The sequence below is a fragment of the Erythranthe guttata genome, chromosome 1 (genome assembly GCF_056151865.1).
Source record: "Erythranthe guttata isolate IM_541 chromosome 1, IM_541, whole genome shotgun sequence".
NCBI lineage: Eukaryota > Viridiplantae > Streptophyta > Magnoliopsida > Lamiales > Phrymaceae > Erythranthe > Erythranthe guttata.
In genome coordinates, this window is record NC_142533.1 from 5,417,717 (window position 1) to 5,428,839 (window position 11,123).

General features: G+C 30.4%; 2 long non-coding RNA genes and 1 other non-coding gene across 4 annotated transcripts; 1 reads left to right on the forward strand and 2 right to left on the reverse strand.

Annotated features, from left to right (window-relative positions):
- Positions 1-49: 49 nt before the first annotated feature.
- On the reverse strand, positions 50-3,079 carry LOC148772672 (uncharacterized). Of its 2 annotated transcripts, none has more exons than XR_016032378.1 (6): positions 2,883-3,079; positions 2,136-2,237; positions 1,443-1,493; positions 1,228-1,318; positions 769-863; positions 50-291 (listed from the first exon to the last, which is right to left on the reverse strand). It is a non-coding gene; the product is annotated as an uncharacterized LOC148772672 (long non-coding RNA). The 2 variants fall into 2 exon arrangements; XR_016032372.1 differs by having other exon boundaries at positions 711-863.
- Positions 3,080-3,511: 432 nt separating this feature from the next.
- Positions 3,512-5,498, reverse strand: LOC105965697 (uncharacterized). The gene is made up of 2 exons (XR_001173462.2): positions 5,010-5,498; positions 3,512-3,866 (listed from the first exon to the last, which is right to left on the reverse strand). It is a non-coding gene; the product is annotated as an uncharacterized LOC105965697 (long non-coding RNA).
- Positions 5,499-7,962: 2,464 nt separating this feature from the next.
- Positions 7,963-8,036, forward strand: TRNAN-GUU (transfer RNA asparagine (anticodon GUU)). Its single transcript has one exon. It is a non-coding gene; the product is annotated as a tRNA-Asn (tRNA).
- Positions 8,037-11,123: the final 3,087 nt, after the last annotated feature.

Consider the following 11,123-nt stretch of genomic DNA (forward strand, 5'->3'; position numbering starts at 1 on the left):
GTATATAAATACCGAAAAATTTATTTCAATTAAATACATTTTGCAGTAACATAAAATTACCTAAATACGAATCCATAAATCAATGTATATAGTACTAAAAACAATTCAGTAATCGTAAGAAAAATTATACTATCATGTCCTTCCATTTGTAAGTGTTTCAAATTCGAGCACTGATGCTTCGCCTCTGGAGTCGCTTGATGAAGTCAAAATTTGAATACTTGTTGCCCCTTGCTACTTTTCCTCTTGGCAAATGCATCTGCAACAAAATCAAGATTCACATCTTGGGAAGCCCTGGCAAAGTGTTCAACGGGTGAGTTAGGTTTTTTAAGTTTATGAGGATTCTAAGTCATAATAAAATTTACTGTACGACTTGAACCACACTAAATAGAAACTAAAATATTCTAATGCAGTTACTTGCTCAACCTTAAAGAATACTAAAATAACAAATTGCTCAACCTAACATTTGAAAAAACATAATTAAAACCAAACCCATCTTTGTGAAAATCTTAATTAATTACCAAAATTTGGTTCTAATGTATATCATATAACCAAAAATACTAATATGAACTTTGAACTGTGCAGTGGGATTCAAAGTTGTAATTCGCTTTATCGAAAATATGAAAATAAACTTTGTAAATTTAAAAAAATACAAATTGTGGACAAGTTTTCAAACTCCGATTCCAATACGATGAGCACCAAAATACCATTACCTCTGAGAGAGTGACTCTACACACTATGCGGTAAAGAAAATGAATGTGAGAATCATACTGGGTGCCATTTTGAGTTTTCGTCATCTGCCGATACGAAGTTGACGAAGCTTGTAATCAACGGTGAACTGATGTAGGAAGCAGTCGTGTTGATTCCTGGAAAAATCATAGAAAAAAAAATTTATTACATATATATTTTGGATAAGATGCTCGATCACAGTTATAGCATGTATGAAAAGTCGTAGCCCTTGAGCGAATCCTGATTCACTTTTTTGGAGAAGACCTTATTTGCTGAGATGGAGACCGGAATAGGGTTCAACATACTTTGATTAAGAAATAAAATTCCATCAACAAAAACGCATAAATGGTAGCAATTAAAATCGTAAAAAAAAATATCTGAAGATTAATACTAACAAATTAGAGCACTATGAATAATCAATATCTGAAATTGTTTTGGCATAAATTGGAATACAATATGCTGGGCAAATAAACTGAATTTGAAGTGAATAGCTGACAATACCATAGGTTATTTCAGAGAAGGATATGGAGATACAACGGGGAAATCGGGCTTGCATTCACATGTTGGGGATGTAAAACAGTTGAAGTGTTCCCTGCATACACCAACAATTTATCCATTTAGAGGTATAGAACCACAATAGACTATTTTGTATTACATAACCATGTTCTTCATCACGCGAGCAAAGATTAAAAAATAGAGGAGATGTATTAGATTACTTGTCATCCTAAAATGAATTTGTTAGTGAACTGCATATTTGCACCTGCCACCTGTCAAATGAATTAACTATATCAGCCATATAAATTCAGTGGAAGTGCTGATCCACATATATAGAGATGCCAACACTTTTGTTAAAAGATGTCAACATTTTGTTAAATTTAAAATTATTAAAAAGACAGATTCACAGGAAATGCCTATGCGGTTGAGAAATTATATATACCATGTCGTACAATCATTCTTCCTAGCAGTCCATGATGAAAGAAAAAAATTACAACGAAAGAAATAAAAAGAAAAAGAAATCAATACAAATTACGCAACCAAAAACATATTTTGTCCAAACTCATGAACATCATCGATTCGAACATCTCTAACTACTACTAATATAAAACTTAGATATCATTTCTAAAACTTAACTATTATTTGATGTTACAAACTTCCCCGACAATCAAAACACAAACACAAACAAACTTATACTAATGCAATTTACTTCTAAAAACAATGTCATCTAAATTGTGAAAATAAGGTTATAAAACTATAAGGGCATATTAATATAAAAGAATTTTTTTGCTTTCCCATTAAGGTGCATCGTTATATTTCTTTATGCACGTATATAGAATAAGATTCAATACATACCTTATCGAAAAATAAATAAATTAAACACCAAATATATGTAAAATAATATTGAAATATACTTCCTTAATAGTAGAGAATATGTGGTTGAGCCTCATGGTAGATCTTAATATGTACGGTCTGAATTTGAAGCAATAATAATTAGACTAACCCATATATTGCACCTGGAAAAAAAAATACACAATAATATAATTGCAGTGTCGTTGTGGGAAAAAAATTTAGTGTGGACATAAATGAACCAAAAAGTATATGTATTTCGATTTAACATATGTATCATTTACCTGGGGAAAAAAAACCTATGTATCATTTCCATTCATCTTTTTCTCCTTCATTTTCTACTAATAATCATGTGGGTCATATTTGTGAGAGCTTAATGTGATGCATTCATCTCATATTATATAATATAACACACGCATATATATAATATATATATATATATATATATGTATATATATATATATATATATATATATATATATATATATATATAAATTGAACAATAAAAAAAAGATTAAAACAGGAGATGTTTGCTATAAATTTTGGATCTTACTTGGAAACAGGGTTGTTGGTAATAATACGTGAACATTAATTTCTGAATAACATTTCAACGAAATCTGGAGAAATCGCTAACCCCAATTAAAAAATAAAATAAATAAACAGCGAATTAAGAAATCCTCAAATTATAAGCAAACAAATTAAAATTGCGTGCCTGGAGACGAAATCCTACTTCATTACCAAACAAATAAAAACACTAAGAACCTTATAAAAAAACCCAATAAATTTGAGCATAAAATCCGACTATCACTAACCTCTTGAGGATTTGGATGCACGAAAACGACAGTTTCCAACATTCTTGTGCCCGGACGAATTCAATAGTTAAAAGATTTATGGTGGCGCTTCAATAATTTTTGAAAGATTTATTTATGCTATTCATTCAAGCGAAAGGAACCGATGAAAAGAAGTTTTCGGAAAAATAAATCTCGTGAGAGGTTATACATGCAGTTGGGGGAGGAGAACTTGTTTTATTTGTTGCAAAATAGTCCTAGAACTATCAAAAAATTATAAGAACTGCCATAGGGTTTTGAAACCCTAAAGCGCCACGTGTCAACATATTATGCCAATGATTGTCTTTTTATATATACTAGTGATACACCCGTGCGATGCACGGGATAGCATTTCAAAAGGTGAAAAAAAAAATATTAAATACGTTATCAATAAAAATAGTAATAAAATAATATATAGTAACAAAAATATTAGCAAAATTAAATTGAGAAAGGGTTATATGAACTTAAATCATCATAATATGGATTTATTGTTAATGAAATGAAGTATGTTGAATAAATCAAAAAGTAATAAACGTGCCATACATTTGTTCTACAACTCGAGCAATTGACGAACACCATTATTTAGTTTTTTAACAAAACCGATTAAAAATACGTATACAAAAATACATTCCATTTAAATTCATTTCGTAGTAACATAAAATTACCTAAATACAAACATCCATAAACCAATGTTTACAGTTGTATACCCGTAGTCGTAATCATAAAATACAATAATTATAAACTATACCATTGTCGTGATCGTAGTAAAAAGTTTTTAGTAATCGTAAGAAAAATTATACTATGAAATTACTAATTGTATATTGTAGCTTGCATTTGTAAGAGTTTAACCCGAGCAATGATGCTTTGACTCTAGAGGCGCTTGTCGAAGTCAAAATTTGAACGCCTGCTCCTTCTCCTCTTGGCAAATGCATCCCCAATAAAATCAAGAGTGACATCTAGGGAAGCCCCCTGACAAAGTGTTAAACGGGTGAATTAGGCCTTTTAAGTTTTTCAAGATTCTAAGTCATAATAAGGTTTAAACTTGAATCACCCTAAATAGAAACAAAAATATTCTAATACAGGTAAAGAAAACTACTTAAAGAAAAGGGTAAATTACACCCACACCCCTAAGGTATGCTTAAATAATTTTAAGGTCTATATGGTATCGATAATTACACACACCCCCTGAAACGTAGTTATAAACTCTAACGGGATAATGCATTGGATACATTATTCCGATAGGGTCCTAATGGACTATTACTTTCAGCTAGTAGTGGAGATAACATAGAGTTATGGGGAGTTATGGGGTGACATGGCTCCCCCAATATTTCTTAAATCAGCCATAATTCTTTGTTGTCTCCACCACTTCCTGAAACTAATAGACCGTTAGAACTCTATCGTAATAACTAATCCAATGCATTATCCCATTAGAGTTTATAACTATGTTTCAAGGGGATGAGTGCAATTATCAATACCACAAAGACCTTAAAGTTATTTAAGCTAACCTCAGGGGGTGGGTGTAATCTACCCTAAAGAAAAATAAAATAATAAATTGTACGATAAAATTACTAATTGAATGTTATAGCTTTTCAAATGTCAAACATTTGAAAAAACATGAATTAAAATGAAACCCATCTTTGTGAAAATCTTAATTGATTCCCAAAATTTTTTTCTAATGTATATCATATAACCAAAAATACTAATATGAACTTTGAACTGTGCAGTGGGATTCAAAGTTGTAATTCCTTTTATAGAAAAAATGGAAATAAACTTTCAAATGTATGTAACAAAAAAATCCCCAAACTATAACCATTTTCTTCTCTCACTCACATTTAAACTAATGTGTTCTCTTTCAAAACAATAGATATATAATCACATTATTCACCCTGTTACTTAAACTTCAAACAACAAAAGCGAAAGGCATAATCAAAATGACTTTAGTTTTCCAAAACAAATGAAAGGTATATTAAAATAAAATTCATCGGTCAATGTGGAACAGATTCAAAATAGGCATGTAATTTCTAATTTCTTAATTTGTAATGAAGATGTAGTACATAGAAAAAATCGAGTTGATTATTGGCATTTGTGTGTAAATAAGGATAGCCAACATACCCGTGTTTGTAAAGTATGCACGTCTGTGTAAGCCAACATTTATGCCTTTCTTGACTCTGCCACATCACATATATGTCTCATCTGCTTCTCCACAACCTTTCAGCACGTTGCTATAGCCCGTTTTTTGTTAAATCATCAATATATAAAATTGAAGACTGTAAATGAAAGTCGTTACTACTAATATTCTACCTCCAACTGAGTCAAGTACATAAGACATGTCGCTACAAATGAGCCAAAAAAATATGTTATCGATAGAACAACACCTTACTTCTTTTATATATAAGATTTACTCGTATAGCCATATTTTTTGCATCACTTACCAATTGTACAAAGGGTACAATTTTTTTATTTTATTTAAAAAAGACCCCATTTATATAGCCATCGACCAATAGCTCTTATAAACTTTAAACAGTAACTCAAATAAAATATGATCAAAATTGAACAAAAGTGAATCGTTATTAAAAATAAATAAGGAATTACGTAAGTTGACAATACCATCAAAGGGATTTCCATTAGACTAAGTCATCTTTTCTCCGAAAAAGGACTTTGATGTCCCTGACAGTTTTATCACCATCACCATATCACCATCTGCTAAAATTGAAATTCATTTCAGTTATTATATTACATTACTATAAATAAATAAAAAGTTACAATAATAAGAAGATAAGTCTAGAGAAAAATAGAAACATAAATTTTAATGAAGCCTCAGACCATATACTTACGGATATGGAGATAGGGGGGGGGGGGGGGGGGGGGGGGGGGGAGTGAGTCTACCATAACCATTTCAACTTGAACTCTAATTCAAGATAACACGTGCAAGGAACATGTCTGAGTAAAAAAAAAAGGTACATATCTGAGAAAACGGATCAGAATAGTTGCACGACAACCAGAGAATGAATGCATATTTATAGAATTGACGTATCTAGTATTGCAACGATAAATCCTCATAAGATCCATTAACATATCGATCAATGAGTTACGTAACAGCCAAATGGCTTACAATATGAAGGTTTCCGTTCTGAAAAAAGAAAACCCATAATTTAGAAAAAAATCCTTTTTGATACAGAGTAATTAAAGAAATAAGGATGCGCAACAAAAATTCCCAATTAGCACTTTTCTCACTCTGCAAATATGCAACCACTATTTGGATGAAATTGACTCAACATCCCACCGAGACAGTGTTTTCGCAAATTGGAACACAGAGCATCATATACGGCTAAGATCTTTCCCCAATTGAATTTTTTTTACGAATTATTTTTATATTATTAATTTCCAAAATACTTTTTATTCCATGTTGGTTTTCTCAAAGCCATTGATTTTCCGTACCCAAATTCTTACAGAAAGTACAGAAAGAAGGATGAACAGAAATATGAGGATTTTCTTACTTGAAATTTCGATCACCGGCAGTGGCTTTCGCTGGCAAACACTGAGCGGTTGCGCAAAGGGGTCCTTTTCACTCCCGCTTCCCGACAAATTTTGTTGAATTCTTGGCAGGTGGATTTTAGAGATTTAATTCTCTGGGAACTAATAATTGTTCAAAGATTTGTGTGAAAATTCGGGTTGATATACGGATGAGACATGAAAAGCAGTTGAAAGTTGAAGGAGTGAGTATTGAGAGAGAAATTTAGAGGAGATGGAAAACGTGAGAAATCTAGGGGAGATGAAACGGTGTGTTTTTTCTGATAAATGGAAGTTTTCGGATAGGAAATGAATTTAATATCCTGTGGAGATTTTATTTTAAAAAACTGCCAAATGCTAATAAAACTGACCGACTGAAATTTAACAAAACGCCATTAGAAAACCAAGATATTACAAAAACGGCCCTAGGGTTTGAAACCCTAAATATGCCACGTGTCACCATTTTAGGCCTATAGATTGTCTTTTTATATATATATAGATATAGATTTTTTATTCTAAAACCGTCCTTTTCATTTTTATTTTTGAAATTAAAATTTCTGATTTGGTTTTGGGTCAAATACACTCTGTAAATTATACACCCAACACATCAAATACCCCTTAAATTATTAAAATCAACAATTAACCCCATAAAATATACCCCAATATATATATAATGCTCCCTTGACCTATTAAAATAACAGTAGGTGTTAATTAGTAAGATGTTTGGTTGATAAAATTCGTGTTTAGTCAAGCCTCACTACATGCAATTAGATGTTACTATTTGGTTAAATTAGTAGCAATTTTCTCCTCTGCAATTATTTTTATTTATAGGGGGTGATTGAAAAATGAAAAGACAATTTTGTGCTTCAAATAATATCAGAACTTGATTTGATAATTAAAAAACTATTTTAACACATTTAATACCAGAACTTTACAAATTTAATAAAAGATTGAATATGATAAAACAAACATCTAACTGACTAAATAATTATATAATCAGGGGATATTAATCCAATCTCACTTAATTCAATGTAATATATATGATATATGTAAGTAAACGAGGCCTTAGTTGATCAAATTAAATGAACGAAGAAAAACATCCTCATGTTTCCTTTGTCCATCTTTCGAGATGATTTTTAGTGTAGTATATATAATATTATTTCATTTTAAAAGGCAAAATCCAAATTTATTAATTAAAAAAAAAAAATCATTACATAAAAGCATTGACTTTTAAGCATTTACTATATGATTCCCTACCCTTTACTTAATCAAAATAAATTTAAAATTTTAACATATGTAGCATGACTTTTAAATAATCAGAAGAACTAAAAATTCTAAGAACAAATCAATTTACGCAAGTAAAATATGAACAAAGGTTGTGGAATTCTGATTTCTGAATATTGTCATATTTTCTTTGGTATGTACGTAAGTATAAGTTCTTTGGTAGTATAAATAACACATAAGGAAATTAATATAAGATTGTAAATCATATATTAAAAATCATCAGATATCTAAGAGAAATATAATGTTAACATGTAAAATTTGTAGCAAATTGGCTGGAATAGCTCAGTTGGTTAGAGCGTGTGGCTGTTAACCAAAAGGTCGGAGGTTCGACCCCTCCTTCTAGCGTTTTCATTTTTTCCGAAATTTTAAAACCGAGAAGCATAAATAAATATAAATATTAGTCTTTAATAGTACAAACTGTTTTGAATTTTTATTAGGGCAAATGGCAAAAAGGCCCATCACATGGGACTTAAATGCATTTTGGTCCACAAAAAAAACAGTCTCTCAATTAAGCCCATCCCCATGTCTTTAGTGTAAAATATCCTCAATAATATAATTCTTATCAATTCCACCTATTATGCTCTAACTTCCTTAATATTACACATTGACCCTGGATTTAAACAAATATATCACATTAACCCCCAAACTTTTTTTTTTTTTTCTGAAATGTTTTTTTTCCGGCCAGATTCCAGCGTTGACCGCCGGTCTCCGGCGTTAACTTTTTTTTTTTTTTTTTGAATTTTTTATTCCTGAATTTTTTTTCCGGCCGGTCATCCACCGTTGACCGCCGGTCTTCGGCGTTGACCTTTTTTTTTATGATTTTTTTTTCTTAGAAAAAAAATATTTTAATTAATATTACTGTCTTGGCTACTAAATTACTGTCTCAGACAATAATATTACTGTTTGGGACAGTAATATTATGAATATTATTTTTCCGAACAGTAATATTATTAATATTATTGTCTAAGACAGTTAAATTACTGTTGGAGACAGTAATTTAACATCCAAGGCAGTAATATTAATTAAAATAATTTTTTTTAGGAAAAAAAAAAAAGAAAAAAAAAGTCAATTAACAGTTAAATTACTGTCTCCGACAGTTAAATAACTGCCGGAGACAGTAATTTAGCAACGAATACAGTAATATTAATTAAAAATATTTTTTTTAAGAATAAAAAAGTCAATTAACAGTTAAATTACTGTCTCCCACAGTTAAATAACTACTGGAGACAGTATTTTAGCAACGAATACAGTAATATTAATTAAAATATTTTTGAAGAAAAAAAAATAAAAGTCAATTAACAGTTAAATTACTGTCTTCGACAGTTAAATAACTGTCGGAGACAGTAATTTAGCAGCCAAAACAGTAATATTAATTAAAAAAAAAAAAAAAATCAACGCCGGAGACCCGGCGGTCAACGGCAGTTGACCGGCCGGAAAAAAAATTTTGGAAAAAAAAAATTCAAAAAAAAAAAAAGTCAACGCCGGAGACCGGCGGTCTCCGGTGGTGGCAGGTCAAAATTGGGGTCAAAATTGAAATTATGGTTAAAATTGGTTAATTGATGAAATTGGGCTAAATTGAGGTGTAAATCATGAAATTGGAGTTAAATTGGGTTTCAATGAATTGAGGGTAATTTTGGTATATATAAAAGGATTTTACTTATTTGCAAATAAGTTTGAATGAGCTGAATTTATTTGAAGACAAAAAAGTTGGGTGTCCCTCTTTTAATTAAGTGCCCTTGTCATGGGCCTATTTCCCATTACCCTTTTTATTTTGTGAAAAAAAAATATCATTTCGTGGGTTAATTATATAAATTGGGTGGACTAAATTAACAAACATGATATAACATGCTGTAGAAACTAAATCGAGAGTGGAATGGAATCCCCCATAGTTGAAAAAATGGCTCCGACATTGGTTATGATTGAATGGATGTTTTTGCTATGCACCATTTTGGCAATTGATGTTTTCCATTTTTTTTAAAATAATTCATCAATCTACAATTAGTGGTAGGGTAAAGTTAAACATGCAGACAGTTAAAAGGAAACAGATGGAGTAGTATAGATATTTTAAACGGTAAATTATAACTACTCCACGAGGTATGGTCAAATTACAAAAAACCACATGTTTGAATAACTACAATTACCTCTTCGACTATGATCTTCTTACACGTCCATCTTTTTGGTGTCAAATTCAACATAATCTTCTAGATTCCATGAATGTTCTCTAATTTGTACTTATTTTTGTGAAAAAATGCAGTTGCTGATGTACCACAATTTGATATATACAAGCCAAAAAATACATCTTATGATCATCTTCCTTCAAAATGTGGAAGTCGAATGTGATCAAACGAGTACAAAATTGAGAATATTACATATATAATCTAGAAGATTCAACTAGATCTGACACCATAAGGGTGTACGCGTAAAAAAAGTTTATAGTTGAATAGTGGTTATAATTATCCAAATATGAGAATTTTTTTCGTAAATTGACCGTACCTCAGGATGGATCCATATTTTATATTAAGAAGAAATAGAGGCCTCGTATTATTGAGCATACCAAGAAATGCCAGCTGGTGGATAATTCTATGATAATCAATCATATTAAAATTGTATTGTTCATGAAGAGACAAAACTTTCTTGATCCAAGAAAATTCAATTATTAACAAAAGAGAATTTTATCTTAATCAAATGTACCAATTTTTTTGTAGTAGATTGATAATTTGATACTGGTGTTATCTCCATCCTCAATTTCTCTTATTCAACCATCTTATTTTATAAATTTAATTAAATAAAATATTTTAAATACCATTAATAATTTATAAACCTATGTTCTCGTGCAATAATTTGTAAATCAGACAAAAAGACGTAGAACACGAACCATAAGTTATCAAGTTATGCGTGATAAGATCGATCTAAAAAATACTGACACGTAGATTATTTTGATCATGCACCGAAGAAACTATAAATACAATAAATAGTTGTAGACAGATGTAATAGTACATTAAGGTTCCGTTTGGTTGGCAATATAAGGCATGATTAACTTATTAGTTGGACTTAATTTGATGTTTGGTATCCCCAATAAATTGTCGGGTCGACCCGCCAAAATTATATAATTATGGTTTATATTGTCTTATCTTGGCTTATCTTGCCTTCCAATGAGTTTGTTTTTTGACCTTACAAACTCCAATAAAATAATTGAGTTTCATTAAATTATTTAATTTTATCTAGGCTAATTTTATCTTGCCAAACAAACGGGCCTAAAAATTAATTGTGACAACTACTGAAGCAGTAGTGTTCTTAGTCATGTTGACTAATTGGATCAGATCCACATCAATCTATTTATATCCACAAGTTTCTGTACATATCATTTTTAATAATTGGATCCAGATCTAAACAAACTCATACTCAAAGAAGGAATTCATCATTTTAAGAACA